Here is a 14,703-nt window from a genome sequence, read left to right on the forward strand (position 1 = left end):
CATGTTCATCTATATTTGAGTAAAGGAAGTAGGTGGCAGAATTTAAGCAAGAAAGCAAAAACAGAAATATCCCTTAACCCTAAGGGCTCAATTACAGTCAGATCACTTGAGATCAATTCTGCATTCGCTTTACAGTTTTTTAGTCTGTCTTTCACAGACCTCAGAAACACATAAATCACCCAATATTATGCACATTGACACCACTTCCCAAAAAGGAAAAGCAACACCAACCTTCTTTTGACTTTTCAGTGTTGCTGTGGCTTAAACAAAGCTCTCAGGGACTGGGGTGCTGGTTAACGTCCTGTTACTTCATTTCTGTTGGGAGTTTCTCAAGTTCTGCAATCAGCTGGTTAGTGGCCAGCTAGCGCTAACTGCTCAATTCACGTTTGACTTTCCTTATTCCAAGTTCTTCTATAATTCCTGCCTTGCCTTTGAAATCAAACTGCGTCAGCTATTGCCACAGGGAAAGTAGTAGTACTCTTTCCCCTTCACTGATTAGCCAAAGAGTAGGACTGACCATTTAAGGGAAAAGAAGAACATAATTCAATGTATTTTCCTGAGATTCCTATATTTTTGCCCTCAAGTCTTAAAAATGTATTCTGTAAAGCCAGGAAAAGTTCCTATTTCTTTTCTTTTCTTCCTACTTTATTTCTATAGCAAGGTTTTCATTAGAGAATGACAATTCTAAAACTCAGTTTGCCTTATGTTTTAGAAACTTATCCTTTCAATTGGGAAAAATAAAGCAAATGGTCGGGTTGAAACCATAACTACCCGGCATAAGGTTTGTTGGAGCTAAAGCTACTAAGAAACTTCCCTGTTTATAAGAGTGTTTCAAATATTTTTGCTAAATTAAATATACAGAATATAAGTACCTTATAATATACACACACATCTTTATGATATAAGGGTTTTTTTGTTTGTTTGCCTTGGAATATACTTTCTTGTCATGTTTAAGAATGAATAGGATTAAGGACAATGAATAGCAAGAATTCATTTCCATTTGGTAAGGTTAAAGCTAGCGTGAGATGACCTTTTTTGGTCTTTTCATTTTTATCTGTTACTAGGTTAGTAAAACAAAACAAAACATCTAAGTGAAGAAATAAAGAGTGATAAATTTAATAGTATATTTTCTATGAAGGAGGAAGTCTTCATTGCCATACGTTACCCAGTGTTGTAGGCTATAAAAGAGGCACCCAAGCACTATGTATAAACATACTTTATCTCCAAGTGCAAATTTAGAAACCGTAGAAGAGTCTATGCTGTGGGTGATTTTTTAGCCTTTTTAGTAATGATTCTATAAGACAGCAGACTGCTGAGATAAGAGAGGGTTTGAAACATAAATTCCATACTAAATTATTGGCCGGCGTTCAAACTATGTCTGCTTAGAGTACCCAGCAGCAAAGTATGTCCCAAACAAGATTCCAAATTTAAACAATACATTCTTCTGCCTTTCCTATGATCTATGAACTTGAGTTCACAGAATATATCTAAGAATTTTGTATGCAACAAAGATTAAAATAAACAGATAACTACGTTTAAGATGTGATAATAAAGCAATAATAGCTTAAATTCATTGAGAAGTCTACCAGGCAACTAACTTTTATTAACTCATTTAATCTTCAAAACAACTCTATGAGGAAGATAGTATTGTTATCCTCATTTTACAGATGAGGAAACTGAGGCACAGAGAATAATTGCCCAGGGTTGTAGTGAGTGAAGATCTGAATCCAGGCCATTTGACTTGTCTGTGCTACTAGCCTTCCTTACCTCCTCCTTCATACCAATATCCTTGCTGTATTTTCAATTCACATTTAAGGAAACAAAATTTATTTTATTAGCTTATCTTTCGATTGCTATATATATTTAAAATAATTAGGTGCGCCTGGGTGGCTCAGTTGGTTGGGCATCCGACTTCGGTTCAGGTCATGATCTCACTGTCCATGGGTTTGAGCCCCGCATCGGGCTCTGTGCTGACAGCTCAGAGCCTGGAGCATGCTTTGGATTCTATATCTCCCTCTCTCTCTGCCCCTCCCCCTCTCAAGCTCTGTCTCTGTCTCTCTCAAAAATAAATAAATATTTTTAAAAAATTTTTTAAATAAATAAAATAAAATAAAATAAAATAATTAATGTATAAACAAATTTATGTTGCAGTCTTTTACATGTCATATCTCTAACAAGGCATTACCAGTGTTCTCTCTGAAATCTTTCTGCTAAAACAGATCTCAATCTAAGCTTTCCCCTCACTTCTCAAGCTGCTGCTTTTCTAAAATCCTCATGTATAGAGAAATTACATGAGACAAATAAGTAAAAATATGGATTAAGCAAGCTCTGTAAAACCCTATTTCTTAAGGCGCCTGTTTTACAAAGACATGTTCATCTTCCAAAAAAGAAACACATCATCAGCATTAGTTTAGAATGTGTATTTTGCCACCAAGTTTCACTTCTAACAAAATAAATTTAAAATATAACCATAGGAAAACCATTGCGAAATGAATATATTAAATATTTCACAAATTTCATTGGTAAAATCCTATAATGATTCTTGCTAAACACATGTAGAAGAGTAAATTTAACTTCCTTTGCTATCTGAAAGTATAAAGAGAATGCCTTTCTTTTGGTGGACACAGAAAAAATTGCTTCAAAATCATAATTCATGTTTTATCTCATACAGTGCCTTACTTATGGTCTTCATGAGTGATTAAAAATAAATCTGAAAAATGTCTCTATTTTTAAATATCTAGGGGAAAAAGAAAAAAGGGATAACAACATGATATTTAAATATTTTAATGTTCCAAGCCAGATTGTTATCCATGACAATCCACAAAATACCATGACTTGAATGAGCAGTACCAAAGGTGGTTATAAATTGAATCTGGTACCAAAAGATGATAAAAGTTATGAGTTATAGCATTTAGGTGGGTAGATGCATACATAGGACAAGCATATATATATATACACAGTCTTTATATATAGTTCTTTCTATTTTATTCTCAAGAGGTACATCATCTCCACAATCAGGTACATGAGCATAGTTAGAATTACTTGTAACTTCTCTGTGCATAATAAAACTATGAAGACTTGCCTTGAGAAATTTTTGAGATAAAAAGTGCACCGTAAGTGGCTTTTCTTGATTTTATACCTATTTATACTTTGTCATGTGCTCATCATCAGAAATCTAGAGCCAAAAAAGTTGATAGAACATCCACAGTGTGCATGGGGATAAAAAGCGCCATAACCAAGTGATGCTTAGGACAACGCTTTGCACCCAATTCCTTCATCAAATTGTTCTGAATTTACATACACAAACCGTGTCCCAATGTTCTTTAATTCTAACAGAGCACCAAACTGTCTAAACTAAAAAGGAATCACTTCTAAAAGGCATGGTCAGAGATTCATTGTGAAAGTAGAAGACACTGATCTGGGCTTTAAAGAGTGGACAAGGTATCTACAGGAAAAGGCAGGAAAGGTATTCCAAGCAGGGGGAATGAAACAGGCAGGGGTGTAGCACTGAAATGCACACTGTGTATGTGTTTGGAGAATGGCTCCAAATCTGAAATATCTGAAGCAGAAGGACACTTGTTGAGTAATGGGAGGTGAAACTGGAAAAGTTAAGTACATGCCAGATGATGGAAGGTTTTCAAAATACCCAGCCTAGGTGTTTGGCAGCAACCAGGAGTCCCAGAAGATAACTGAAGAATAGAGAAACAAGTAGAGCAATGTTTTAGGAAAATTAACCCTGTGGTCATTGGCAAAATGGTTTGGATGGCAAGGAGGGGTGGTAGGGGGGCCAGCATTGTTACAATCCAGACTGAGAGTAAAGGGAAGAGGTCTTAGTATGGTAGGAGATACAACAATGGAATCTAACAACCCTTATGGTAAAGGGGAAAGGGTAGTTTGCGAAATAACATAGAAACGTGAATTTGAGTGAACAGGAGAACAGAATCCGCACGGTTCATGGAGGGTTTCATTGTTCATATACTGGAGGGAAGCACATGGTCTAACTTCAGCTATTTTTTATTCTCATGAGTAAATTTACAGCCATGAAGACAATGATTCTCAGAAATTGATTCATTTTGAAGAATAGATTTCACTCAAGGCCAAATGCTGTACTCAGTTATCTGCACAGTGTTCCATTAACTCCAAAAGAAATTACATGCCTAGAACTAATGGCAGAGTTTGGCTTTACACATACATTTGTAAGCCAACAATGTGACCCTTCCCAAGATAAAAACAAGAAAAATGTAAAGCATTTTGTTCTGACTTTTCAAAATTTTTTCAAGACGAAGATACTTCATCTCCACTAACGCACCAGGAGCTTCATTCTCTGATACCAAGGTTACCAGAATGCATTTTGCACTATTATTTGTATACATTCGTTATATATGACTAGCTTCATTTACTTCATAAACTAATCATGCAATCAGAATTATGAAGCATTGGACATACTGAAATGTATATACTATTTCATTTACCTGCATATTCGATATATGAGCTTTAATGAATTTTTCTTAACATAGGAACACTTACTGAAATGTTGATACATTCTTAATGTCAATAAACAACCTGTTCAAAATTGGTCTTGGGTAAATTCTTTGTTTAAGTTAACAATATAGACTCAAATAATTCCCTTTCAAAATGTGCATCTGTATGTTTTATATTATCCTAAGATTTAGAACATTCATCCAAATTATCATGTTCACTTAAAGGAACAAAATTTCTTATGTAAATCTAGCCCAGTTATAGACACCACGTCTCAATAACCATATCCCAACATTCAGCCACAACTTTTGTCAGAATCAATGTGAAATTGATCACTCTAAGCATTTCTGATAAAATCGCATGGCAACTCATGGAGGGGGAGACAATATACCAACAGATAAAAGGAGGATTTCCTTCGCATAATAGTAAATACACTCATATACACACATATACAACTTTAGAAAGAGTTTTTTTCTAATAAATTCAATTTCCATTTTAGAAACCAGAACCTGTTTTATCTATACACAAGCAATTACTCAGTTTATCATTTTCCAAATCACACACACACACAAAAAACATTCTCCTGAATGGTTTATATTCAACAACTGCAAAAGTAGTGATTTTACAGCAGCCATATTTTGTGCCTAGTCAGAAGCATTTGGGGTGACTGTAACGTAACCAGGTCAGAACCAGCACAAGGTGTACCAGTGTAATCAGAGAATCAAGCAAAGGGAAAAGCAGATAGCAGGGCGTCTTAAGTATAGCAATACAAACACCATACAGGACTCTCCTCTCATTTACCACACAAGCTGCTCAGCTAGTTTCAGTAAATCAACGTTATTTTGCTCCTAGGGAAAAGATCTCTTCCACTGTTTAGCCTTCTTAACTGTGAAAGGAGCTGTGAACTTGTCCTTTGCCATATTTCTGTTACCTGCCAAAGAATGATAACTTGGCAGAAATATTGTGATGGCTATTAAAACATTATAACAATCTTTGTGTTTAAAAAGGAATTGGCATAATTCTGAGAGAGATGACAGTACTGATTCTTTAAAAATAATTCACAATAATTATGATAATTCCTTAAATGTGTTATCACACAGTGGAAACAGTAAGAATCAAAGGAAACTGACAACACAGAATCTGAGAGAAAACACTTCTTGTAGAAGCAGAAATTTCTTAAGACAGTAAATAGCTATTTATTTTGGTCTTACCTGACGGCAGCTTGTTTAACCAAGAGTATGTCCTTTATGGAGGTAGTTTATCCTTTGAAGAACCCAGTGGCTTGTCCCACAGCCCAAGAGAGACTGGAGTCCTGGAAAACTATCCAACCCAAAAGAATACAGAGGAAAAAGCTTTTCCCACTTTCTTTCCTAGGACTGGCCAATAGCTGAAGTCATGCAGGAAACTGAGTAGAGAGAAGGGGAAAGAAAGCAGCTTCTTCTCCCTGAAATCCCGATCAGCAGAAATTGGAGGCTGTTGTATATCTCCCACCCAGACTTTTGTTTAAAAGTTTTTTCAACTGTTGCTAGGTGTTGTTGGGTTCTGAGATTAGATTTCTCGTCTTCTGCTCCCTTCACAACACTGTCGGAGCAATGACTTTGTTGAGGAGCTGAGCTCGCGCGTGCTATATTTAACCAGTGTTCTCAGCAAGTCAAGCCTGTCAACAGCTGAGAAGTTTGGAGCCGGCTTTACTCAGTTCCTCGGCAGCTGGGTTATCAGTGGATATAGCTCTGCTCACCCTGTAAAAGATTTCAGGGAAACCGGCAGACCCTTTTAAGGACTTCTGCTCATTACACAGAGGTAATTATTATTTGAAGCTCTTAAATACAAATTGTGATTTGAGACTTTAAATATGATGAAGAAATAGCAGCAGTTGTCTTGAGCAGAGCAATTTACCAATGTGCAGTAGTTTTCTCAATTAGGCAGTCTCAGATAAATGTTCTTAAATTTAAAAAGCCTTTTTAAAATGTATCACAACTGTTGGGAAATTTCACAGAAAGTGATCGTTCCAGACAGTGTTTTACACTGGTGTTTTACTTTCATAGCTAGATGACCTACCCTGTCATATCAGACTTGATCAGTTTAAATACCTGAATGTTATTAAAATAAGGTTAACATAAAGGAATGTCTGTAATACTATGTTTTTGAAAGGAGTAAGGTTAAGAAGGAAAATCTTAGCATTCTCACTCAGGTCATTCATTCAAAGTAAGAAATGGAGAACCCTCCAGGAAAACCAGGGCTTGAAACACCTCTAGCTGTTGACAGACTTGCCTCATCATTAACCCTGCAGTCTCCAAAACCAGAGAAGGGTCACTTCTACTCTGCACTCTCACATGAAGAATGTCTGAAGATATTTTATTCTTATATCCTAAAATAGTATTAATCTGCCAAGATTTAGACTTATTTGAAAAAAAGTGTGCTAAACTAGTTTTGGGGACTATTTATTACATATGTAAGAGGCACTGAGAGAGATCCCTTTAGCACAGGTAAAGTAGGAAGGGACACACACACACACACACACACACACGCGCGCCATTATTTGTTAACACACTAGAATACTGCCCTGACAAAAACCTCACTAACACCATTATAAAGGTTGGTCCCTTTCCTGATATCAGTTTATCAGTCTAATGATACTCTTTTTTTGACATGCAAACTGAAACTAGACCAAGGAGACATGTAAAGGCATGGATTTAATATTTTGAGCATTGTAAATTTGTGAGAAGTGCTCAATATGCTTGATAACACTTAACTTCTCTCTGGGAAAGGCTACCACTTTTCACAAGAGGGGTTTGTGTGTGTGTGTGTGTGTGTGTGTGTGTGTGTGTGTGTGTCTGTGTCCTTCTTTTTAAAACAATTACCCTCACCTCCAAGATTCATTGACCCCCCCCCATACCTCAACCCATTAGAAAACATCTTCCTTCTTCCCATCCCAGCCACCACGCTAACAGTATTCATCCTTTACTCTTAATTTACTTACTAATATTCACATATAAAATTGCATTTGTTTGGATTCTTAGTCTTTCTGGGTCTAGGCCAAGCTTGATTTTTTTTTAATTTTTTTTTTTAACGTTTATTTATTTTTGGGACAGAGAGAGACAGAGCATGAACGGGGGAGGGGCAGAGAGAGAGGGAGACACAGAATCAGAAGCAGGCTCCAGGCTCTGAGCCATCAGCCCAGAGCCTGACGCGGGGCTCGAACTCACGGACCGTGAGATCATGACCTGTTTTTTGTTTTTTTTTTCAAGCTTGATTTTTTAAAAAGGCTTCTATTAAGATGGAAGTGTTCTTATGTGAAATTAACTGACTCTTCTAGAACACTAATGGATCTCTTAGAAACAATCTATTCACAGTTCCTAAAAAGTGGATTCTGATCGGAGGTAGAAGTGTGTGACTGGGCTAGTACATGGTTTAGAATCACCACGAGAACTTTTAAAAATTACAAAGGGGTGTGGAGAGATTATTGTTTCAAAAATGTACATACCGCACACAACATAGCCCACCAGGTTGAGAACCATTTCACTGCAGAGGACTCCAGGAATGTATCATTTCACTCTTACTAAAAGTCCACATTAGGGGCACCTGGGTGGCTCAGTCAGTTAAGTGTCCAACTTCAGCTCAGGTCATGATCTCATGGTCTGTGAGTTCTGATCCCCGTGTCAGGTTCTGTGCTGACAGCTCAGAGCCTGAAACCTGCTTCAGATTCTGTGTCTCCCTCTCTCCTCTGCCCTTCCCCTGCTCACGCTTTGTCTCTCTCAAAAATAAATAAACATTAAAAAAAATGTTTTTAAGTTCACATTATAGAAGCAGAGAACTTACAGCTCAAGCCAAGATAACTGAGAGGAAATAGCCCACTTTACCTTTATGGGCCTAGATAATTCCATCATGAGCATGAAAGCTATTTCCTCTCTAACTATCCAGACAATTAGGGTTCTCAGTGTTTTGTTTTGTTTTTTTTCTTTAGTGAAAATCTAGTCCTCCCACCATTGTTTTCTATAACACTTGGATTAGCAGTCCATTATTGCCATTAGTTCATTTTAAACAATGTGATCACAAGCAACAGCATACAGAGTATTTTATATAATTAGATACTGTTGCTACCTTCAAATTATGTTCTTTAATTATACTGGCCATGTGCTTGTTTAACTCAGTATTCCACAATAATCAGCCTCTCTTTCTCTATCTCACCCATGCACATGTGCACACATATATACACTTGGATTCTCTATCCCTCTTTATAAAGTGAAATTATTTTGAAAGCTTTCCTCAGGGAACAATTATTCAGACAAAAGAATTTCCTACATAATCCACAGAGGAAGTAGTGCCATTAAGAGCTATTAGAAATTTGTGTTTTGTATACAGTCAACAAGGAACTGATTTTTCAACACATATTGTTAATATATTACCATTCAGCTGCACCTTTTTCCCACAGTCTTAAGTGTGAGCATTCTAAGAACATCTGATACTTACAACTATAGCTGAATTTCCCAACTTCAAGAATGAGTCATGATAAAACTTTTTAACATGAAGAGAGGTTAATAATATCAATGAGAAAAAAGCAAATGAATTAAGAGAGTTGGCACATTATCTCTACATCCATTTCTAAAACCAAAGTTTACTGCATTGGTGCATTTAAAGAGGCACAGTGATTTTTTTTTTTAAGTAAAAAATTAATCAAAATGCTTCAAAATGAAGTTCAGGGGTGGGGAGTTATGAGGGGAGTTTTCAAACAAACATCTCTGTTGACGTTTATTGCCTGGATATAAGACTTGAATATAAGCTCCCAGGTAGTAGAAAATGTTTCTTGTTTGTTCTTTACTGACTACTCAAGCACCACAATAAGTGTTCAATAAATAGGAATGGTTGAATGAGAAAATGAACATATGAAGATGAAGAAAACTTAGAGCATATTATCCAAAACTTATGGAAAATGTTTCTAGGTTCTCTGGACACAGTTGGGTCATTATTACCTACATATAAAAGTTGTAGAAAGAAATTCATAGATTGTGAATTATTTTGAATTTTGTTAAAATTTCAAGGGAAAGTTAATAGATGTCAGGATAATAAAAATGCTTATGTAACACTTAATATGTGCCAAGCACAGTTATAAGGGCTTAACATATATATAATAACCCATTACTTCTCACAATAACCCACTAAGTCAGGTATTATTATCCCCCACTTTACAGGCAAGAAAACTGAGGCATAGAGATATTAAGTAACTTGATCAAGGTTGCATGCAAATAAGTAGCAGAATCAGAATTTGAACCAGAGAGTCTGGTTCCAAAAATTTGTGTTCCTAACTACGTAACTGCCTCCTTACATTTAGTAGCCCGAGTATCCTGTTCTTGGCAATCACTGAGAGTCAAAAGATACAGGCTTTCCTATACCTGAATAAATATGCTTCTGGCCAAAAAAATATATTTAAAATTCTACAGCTCTGAGGCAGATAGAAAAAAAAATGGCGTAACTACATGATCAGCATAGTAAAATGAAAGCTCATTGGAACTGAAGCCCTGTTGAATACCAGAGAAGAGAAAATTGGACTGAAAAGAAGATAATTGCTTTGAGAAAAAAAAAGCAAAAAATTGCTTGTCTATTTTTAAGCAAAGGATATGAGCTGTTCAGTATTCACTCTAAAACAAACAATGCATGATGTTCCATGATGAATGAGTTCACTGCCTAATGAAATTCTAAAATTACATTCTAAGAATATAATTTTGGACTATCATTTGATCAGCAATTTTTAAATGTTTACGAGCTATGCATTCACAACCAAAACTTCTCAAAGCTGTAACCAACAATAAGAAAAAACATAAGATAATATGCGGGGATGAGGGGTGGCACCTGGGTGGCTCAGTTGGTTGAGTGTCCAACTTCGGTTCAGATCACAATCTCATGGTTCGTAAGTTCAAGCCCCACATCAGGCTCACTGCTGCTAGTGCAGAACCCACTTTGGATCCTCTGTCGTGTCTCTCCGTCCCTCCCCCACTTGCACTCTCTTAAAAATAAAAATTTTTTTTTAGAAAGACAATATGGGTGATGGCAGGAGGAATCCTCATACATTAACTAGCTCTTTGATATCAGAATGATATTGTTTTATACTTGCTATAGTCAAGTTCTACAATTTAAAAATACTTGCATTTTCTATTAATATAGATATGCTTCTATTTAGATCTTATAAAACTTTAAAAGAAATAGTGCTATTACTTTGTAATATCTACACATATTCATAATAAAATAACTACGTTGTTCTGTTCATTTATAAAACCAATACTGTGTCACACCTACATTTATTCATAAAATATTCAATTAAATGATTTATTTTCCCAACAGCTTCAGAGAAAAGAGAGCCAAGATTAGGTTTTTAGGAAGTTATAAGATAATTATATTTTTGCATTTACATGAGCAAAGGAAGCATTTACATGCTTGTATTAGACATTAAAATCCTCACTTCCTGTTTATGTGCTTGAAATTGGGTGAACAGAATTTAATTCTGAAAGTTATCATAGGACCATATTCTGCAGACGTTGAAAGATCGCAAGCATCCTACTTTACAACAGAGTCAGCTAACATTATCCTGAGTGTATTTCCTTCTTCCTTCCTATTCCAGAGTCATTCCTCACTCATGTTCAATGCTTTAATTCTTAGTTGTAATAGACGACTAGACAATTTTCTACAAGTCTTCAAGAAATAGACTCTGAATTAGGAAACCAATGATTGGGCAGAGAACTATGAATAATAATGCACCTTTTTCCACAGAGCTTATGGGTTTGTATGTATACGCTATATAGATAAACTACAGTTAACTCTGCAAAACAGGCTGCCTTGAAAACACAGTGGTTAAGACCTCTGATTCTGGAGTCAGGCAAAACTAGTTTGAATTCACACTCCATTATTTATTACCTGTGTGAACTTAGAAAATTACTTTATTTCACCTAAGACTACCTCTTCTGTAAGAGTAATAAAAGAATTTAAGATTATTTATAATAGCTGAACACTAGAAACTTTCTCTGAGTGCTTTCTACAATTGAATGGGTACATTATGATATAGTCAGATAATGGCATGCTAAACAGCAAGGAGAATGAACAGTCTACAACTATATGCAACAATATGGATAAATCTCTCAAACAAAATGTCAAATGAAAGAAACCAGACCCAAAGCAATACATTATATGAATGCATACACACCAAGTTCAAGAACAGGCAAAATAAATCTATGGTGTTAGAAGTTAGAATAGCAGTTACCCTTGGAAGGTGGGGACACAACTGGAAATGGGCACAAGGAAGGCTTCTGTGGCATTGGTAACATTCTATTTCTTGCTAGAATTTTTGTCCGTTATAATTTAATTTAAAAAATTTTTGTGTTATAATTTAATAAAAAGCATAAAATTAAACATTATTTAAAATACACAATATCTAAGAGTCCTTACCTGTTGAAATATTTACAGATGAAATAATATAGTGTCTTGGATTTACATGAAAACAATCCAGTGTGAGGAAAGGAAGGGAAGTGGTCAAGAGAATAATGAAACAAGATTGCCCATAAGTTGACAGCTATTGCAGCTGGGTAATAGGTGGTCATTACACTATTCTCTCTACTTTCATACAATTTCTTCAAAATAGTGCTTACTATAAATGTTACTTATTATTTTAATTATGAATATTAATATGGCTGTCATCTTAAAATATCTATACAAACTGAATTCTTTGAATCCAATCAAGTCTTTACATGGAAATCACCCAGCACCTGGGTGGCTCAGTTGGTTAAGAGTTCAACTCTTGATTTTAGCTCAGGCCATGATCTCACAGTTTGTGGGTTTGAGCCCCACATGGAGCTCTGCGCTGACAGCAAGGGAGCCTGCTTGGGATTTATCTCCCTCTCTCTCTGCCCCTCCCCTGAGCACACATGCACTCTCTCTCTGTGTCTCTCTCAAAATAAATAAATGAATATATATATATATATATAAAATATAAAATATATATAACATGTATTATATATATAATATAAAATATATATATTATATATATAAAATATAAAATATATATAACATGTATTATATATATAATATAAAATATATATTATATATATATATATATATTTTTTTTTAGTGGATTAAGAAAAAAAAGTAAGGAAACTAGGAAGGAATGCCTGAAGCAAATTAGTCTTAAAAACCACAGGGAGAATAGGCTTCATTCTTGCTTTTATCAGCAAAACTCATTAACATGTTATTCTATCTGATAATGAAAGAGAAAAATATCAAGAAATAAAGATGTCTAGGCAGCAAAAGCTGTGGGCCAACAGCTAACAAGCAGTTTGTAAGAGGAAATGTGATCACAAGGGTTCAACACTCAGGGTGAAAAGTTCAGGGTGAGAAATGCTCAGAAATACTTGAATTTAATATCCATTTTACAGCTGAGCAGGCCTTGTGTGCTTAATATTTGCATTCTTTACTTCTTTCATCTGAAAATGGGTCATCACTCACTTCCTGGGAGAGCTGAAACATTATAATCAGGGACAGGAAAATGAATATCTAAATAATGAAATAATGAAATAATCTAAAATTTCTGTGCCTCAAAGCTTTCCTTTTGGTCACCCATCTTCAGGACCATGAGGTAATTTAACCATATGAGGAAATAATGAAGAAAATTTTTTCAAAAGCCTAGTGTTCAGCGAGTATAAAATGAATGTAGAAATTGGAATCATTAGGTAGAGCAAAATAATAAAAAAGTGAATGAAAATTACAAAGCAGTAATTTTTTAAAAAATAAATTGAACTCTTTAAGACAATCACAGTATCCTTATTGACTCTTTAGCCATTAAAAATAACATTACAGGGGCGCCTGGGTGGCCCAGTTGGTTAAGCATCCGACTTTGGCTCAGGTCATGATCTCATGGTACATGAGTTTGAGCCCTGCATCAGGCTCTGTGCTGACAGCTGAGAGCCAGGAGCCTGCTTCAGATTCTGTGTCTCCCACTCACTCTCTGCCCCTCTCCCACTCCCACTCTGTCTCTTTCTCTCTCAAAAATAAATAAAGATTTAAAAAATGTTTTTAATAACATTACAGAATATTAAATTATTTAATGACTTGAAAGAAGCTCACTGAAAGTTAAGTGAAGACAGTAGTCAATAAATAGCATTAATGAATTAGTATTATTTCAATGGGGATATAGAAACAGGTAAATAAATATAGATATAGGTATTTCCTCACATACTATGCATATGTATTTCTACAGAAATATATAAATACACACATATATGTATATACATGTAAGTGTATATTTATATCTGTAATACATACCATAAAACTTACATGGTTATCATCCATATATTTTCTAAGATTTTTAATTGGCATTTTGTTTTTGTAGTAGGAAAATAAGATTATTTAAAATTATTTTTCACTGGAGTGGTTTTCCAATATTTTGCGGAGGTAGAAACATACAGACCTGTGTTTGGCCTGATTTCCCTTTCCTGTTATTATTCAGGAGTTCAGTGAATTTGCCTCAAGATAATGTAATAATTAAACAAACACAGCTGAATTTTGTCTGGTGTGAGTCTGGCATTCAGTTTCATTTATTAAATTCCTCTTAATATTTGCTCACAAGAAAAAGAAAAAGGTCATCTTTTCATGATTCTTCAAAATGAACGAGGGTTGCTCTGCTCTCCATGCTTTTTCTACTCTTTCATCCTTGCAAACGTTTTAATTCTTCATAACATTACATCACTATGCTTGCTTCTATAACTTTCTCCTCTGGCATTTTCCCTCTGAGCCATAGATTGTGTTTGGGTTCTTCCTGGAAATTCTGCAGAGTGCAGACATACTGCATAGTGCAGAAAAGGGGAAATGTTTTCACCTTTAGGGCTTACCTGAGGAAAGTGTCCAGCCATTGTGCTGTTGTTGACTTTAAGTGATAGGGGATGGAGAAACACTTTTTGCACTCCCACAGCAATATCTGAAATACGACATCACTATCTGAATATGTCTTATAGCAGAAAGAGCCCTGGGAAAAAAGAGACTTTTCTCTGACCTCAACTAGCAAGATAATTTTTAAAAATGACTTCATCTCTCTGAGCCTATTTCTTCAATTGTCAAATACAGATAATGGAGTTTAATCTACACACCCCACCACCATTCTGGACCTCCCACCACCGCCACCGCCACCTCGGCAACTGCCAGTCACAGTACATAAGAAGATGGGGAGCCAGTGTCACAGAGTGGGAA

The 14,703-nt window shown here is 35.5% G+C and overlaps 1 protein-coding gene across 2 annotated transcripts in view; it reads right to left on the reverse strand.

Annotated features, from left to right (window-relative positions):
* FILIP1 (filamin A interacting protein 1) overlaps nt 1-6,101 on the reverse strand; it is a 190,009-nt gene extending 183,908 nt beyond the window's left edge. The window contains exon 1 of one of the 2 annotated variants that reach the window (XM_040473975.1): nt 5,691-6,101. The gene's annotated coding sequence lies outside the window, so the exon portion shown is untranslated. The remainder of the gene's footprint in view (nt 1-5,690) is intronic. The other variant, XM_040473976.1, reaches the window with a different exon arrangement.
* Nucleotides 6,102-14,703: the final 8,602 nt, after the last annotated feature.

The sequence above is a fragment of the Herpailurus yagouaroundi genome, unplaced genomic scaffold, assembly GCF_014898765.1.
Source record: "Herpailurus yagouaroundi ecotype Mexico unplaced genomic scaffold, PumYag 139, whole genome shotgun sequence".
NCBI classification, from domain to species: Eukaryota; Metazoa; Chordata; class Mammalia; order Carnivora; family Felidae; genus Herpailurus; species Herpailurus yagouaroundi.